Below are 4373 nucleotides of genomic sequence, written 5' to 3' on the forward strand. Positions count from 1 at the left end.
TGACTTCGTAATTTAGTTTCTTTTTTCTTGTCTTCACCACCTGGCTACTGTTGTAAAATGTTGAGAGATTCAAACAAAAAGTCATCAATAAATAGAACAAAATAAAAAATAAAAAAGACTGCAAGTGACGTCGCTAGCGGAAGTGCAAGTGTCTGAAAGTGCAAGCGCCAAGCTGCAGCCAGACTCTTCTCAATAGTTGTGACCATTTTTATCGCTCTTTTCGCACCGTGTCCACTAGATTGACAAAGCAGAGATGTTAGTGGAAGCATTCGTAAAGGTGCACAGTAATGGTAATATTTCAGATAATATGAGGAGATATAGGGAACAGAAAGTTAGGGAGAATGCTCACATTCAGATAGAATCAATTTTTTTTTTCTCCTTTCTTTCCCTTCTGTATTTCTTTCTTCCAAATTTATGCACACTCCACACTCCAGATCAGTAGGTGGCGGTAATGCACCTCTTTCGCTGGTTTGCCAAACCGCCATAAAACACCAGAAGAAGAAGAAGAAGAAGTGTCCACTAGATGGCGCAGTTTCAATAACTCCAGTTTAATGGCAATGAGCAGGACTGGTCTTTCCTTCTCGGCGCCATTTTCAAACAGTGTTACCGCCACCGGAATACCGTTCTCCGCGGGGAGGAGGAAATCTGCAGACAGTAGCCGCTGAAGCTTAGCTAACCTCAAAACAGTTTCACACTATGGAAGCACCGAGGAGAAGCACCCAAAAGACGAACAGCAAGCAGACCTTGAGGGTTAATTGTTGCGTCGTTTATTGTATTTCTCCCGAGGAGAGAAGCTTTATTTCCGTGTGCCAGAGATGCTGCTAACGTTAGTGTTGTGAAAACTACGGAATGAAGACTGAGGCTAATGCAGCAAACTGCCCTCTGAAGTCAGACTGCCAGTTTACGTAAACAACAACAAGCGTCAGAGTAAGTATGTTTTGTGAAAACTGAGTATTTTGTATACATCTGCGCTAATATTAAATAGCTTATTGTAGCCTTATGGTCGCGTTTTAAAAGTAAACTGCCCCAAAAGTGCTGTCCAGGGGTTCGTTTCCCAAAAGCATCGTTAACCAACTATGGTTGCAAGTTCCATTGGACTGTATTAGTAACGACGGAACTTGCGACCGTAACGTTAGTTGCATTTGGGAAACGCACCCCAGGTTGGCAGCTCACTTGGGCTGCGTTTACACTGCAAGTCTTAATGCACAGATCCAATCTTTATTATGTACATAATGCACATTCATGTTCACATAATAAATTCAATATAGAATACTAATTGGCGTGTTTTAGAGCACTCTAATGGCAATTTTGGGAACATGCCATGAAAGCTTACAGGAAGCAAGACAGCTTACAAGGACCTATTTTTTGTGATATCAGACTCAAAAACACTAACTCTAACCCTAATTCAAAAATAACTGAAGGACTTGGGACTTTGAGACCACTGTGGACATCTATACTTTATATTTATTAAATAAAGATATTTTATGCACAATATTTCAGTTACACTACACTTAAACGATAACTTTTATCCTAATTCTTAACAGTTGGACAAAAAAAGTGTCTTTAAAAACTATTAGAACACTGCCTTTACCTATACAACAAATTGTATTTAACAATTTGAACATAAAATGAAAATATATATTAATGTTTAATTCCTTAAAACATTGGCAAGTAGTCCCAGTTAAAAAAAACACTGCCTTAAAATAATTATCTTCTTTCAAGTTCTCACCTGTATAGATTCTGGAGAGGTCGAGCAACTGTCCTCCCCTCTCTCTCTGTCAGTGACAGACCAGTTAAAGTTAAGAACATAGCTGTAATGAATTAAAGTAGCCTACTAAAATATGATAAAGTATTATGAGATATAAGTATTCGGCACAAAACAACTTTGCTTTATTGGGAAAGGATAATTCTACTCCGGACGCGAGTGGCGCGACGCGACAAAAGAACCCAATAATCAGTTACGCTGTCCATATTTACATTTACTCATTTAGCCGACGCTTTTATCCAAAGCGACTTACAAGTAGGAGAGCATATTACACACACTGGATCTAGCGCGAGGTCATATGCCTCGTTCTGTGACCCCTCTCTCTCTCGCTCTCGCTCGCTCGCTCTCATGCTCTCTCTCTCTCTCGTTCTCTCTCTCTCTCGATCTCTCTCGCGCTCTCTCTCTCTCTCGCACACACACACACACGATGCGCAAAATTCCGCATTTGAACTGTCAATAGCAAATACTTAAACTAATAACAAAACAGTAGCTGATTCAGAAGCGCCAGACTGTCATAGGGATCTTATCTATGCACAATCAGCTTGTAACACTCCAAAGAGAAAGGAAAACTTGAAATCGCATCATATGACCCCTTTAAACTTCAGAACTGTTAAAGTTATTACTAAAATAATCTTATCTCTTGCTATTTATAATATATTTTTAACTGGGTTGATGCATTTATTCATAACATGTGCCCTTACAAATTTTCATCATGCTTTGTGTACAGGTGGAAGAGCAAGATAAAGAGATTGAGCGTCTGAATCGAGCTCTGGATGGTGGTGGACCAAATGATGTCATCTCTCTGGAGGCTCAAAACATCAGCAATGAAAAACTTATTGCTCATCTGAACCTGCAGGTAAATGGTATATTCCTCTAATAATTACATTTATTTAATCTTGTCTGGCAGATTATATGATTGAGACCACCGAACCAAGCATATACCTTCAGGATTAAGAGTTCAGACTGATGTCCATCACCTCTTTCTATTTGCTCTATATGTTTATAGGTGTTTATCTCCAGGTAGATGCTAACCCTATAATAACAAATAATTTCCTCTCTCAGATAGAGTATCTGCAGGAGATCAACAGATCCCTAGAACAGAGAATTGACGGACTGCAGCAGAGGAAGAAGACTGTCCAGTGAGGTGGCTGATCTGAGCGCTCGAAATCAAGAGCTGCGTCAGGAGCTCACTGAGATAGACCAGCTCGCCCAGCAGCTAGAGAAAGACAAAGAGATGGTTCTAGAGACTGCTGACATGGAGCTGCAAGAGGCCAAGGTTATCTCAGTGGGGTCTATGCTTGTGAACAATTGTTTAGAGTAATAAAGTAAGCCTCAGTGCTTCTCTAAAGGTGTAAATTGGAATCGAACTGGATGGTTTAACAAACTGTAGTTTTGTGAAATATGTTTATATATAATTTTTATATGCAGAGATAGAAAATGCTTATAGCACCTTAAATTTTGATATTATTATAATACTTATATATTTTAATATTTATTACTATTTAATACTTGGTAAAATAAGGATTATATTGTTAATATTTGGTCAGTGTGTCAATGCTTGGATTTGAATATTTTAAATATTTAGCTTTATGTAGTGATACTTACACTGGGCCTGTTTTTACCTCTAGAAAGAGATGCAGCGTCAACAGCGGGAGCTAGAGAACCTGGAGGAGGTCATTGCTACATTAAGACGGGTGTGTGCATGGGTCCATACAACAGCATGTGAAATGAGCTGTTAAATTAACCATCTGGTTCAGAACAGCACATTTATTCTGTCTGGCCTGACATGACATGGATGGCTTAGTATAGCTTCTGGATATAAAGCTTGTATGTTTTTGTTTACCATCTTTGGGTAAATACTTTACAATGTCTATTAAAATATTTCTGACTATAAGGAAGTACTTCTTTATATAGCTGTTTCAGATATCTCACACTTTATTACTGGCCTTGAGAGGGCTTGAATAGTGTTAATTAGAAATGGGCATTTCAAGTAATTTTGCAGATTAATAGTTTTAACACAAACAAAAACGTGTCCGTGTTTATCTGAAAATTAAGTTATAAATTAAAGGTATGCATTGTAAATAACATTTATACTTTTTTTCAGAAACCAGGCTTTTCTTTTGAAATGAAATGCAATAATAAATCAAAGACAATACAACAATAATGAAATTTATTTATTTATTTAAAAAAGAGAAAGAGATTAACCAATTAAAAATCATTTGCACCACCTGGAGCTTACATAGAAACTAATTTGCTGCACAAGCACCATTGCCTCTCATCAGGTCATGTCCACAGCACCACCCAATAACCATTCAGTTATAACTGTGATTTGGGTGGGAGATTCAGTGAAAAAAATTTTTGTTGCAGGATATGGCAGAGGGAGATTATGTGAAAGACCGTCTGAGGGATCAGCTGCTTGATCTTCAAGAACAGAATGATACACTGATATACTTTCTGGAAGAAGACAAGAAGAGACTTCAGGATAAAGTAGAAGCAATGACACAGGCAGGTGAGATGTAACCACTGATCTATAATAGAGAATTATATATAGATCAATGGATGTAACACTCCTCTTTGTGTTTTTTTTTTTTTTTTGGGGGGGGGGGGG

At 38.0% G+C, this 4373-nt stretch overlaps 1 pseudogene; it reads left to right on the forward strand.

Moving 5' to 3' along the window:
* Positions 1–2477: 2477 nt before the first annotated feature.
* The window catches only part of LOC107665300 (centrosomal protein of 135 kDa-like), a 13092-nt pseudogene continuing 11196 nt past the window's right edge, over positions 2478–4373 (forward strand).

This window comes from Sinocyclocheilus anshuiensis, unplaced genomic scaffold (assembly GCF_001515605.1).
Source record: "Sinocyclocheilus anshuiensis isolate Anshui unplaced genomic scaffold, SAMN03320099.WGS_v1.1 scaffold199, whole genome shotgun sequence".
Taxonomy (NCBI): domain Eukaryota; kingdom Metazoa; phylum Chordata; class Actinopteri; order Cypriniformes; family Cyprinidae; genus Sinocyclocheilus; species Sinocyclocheilus anshuiensis.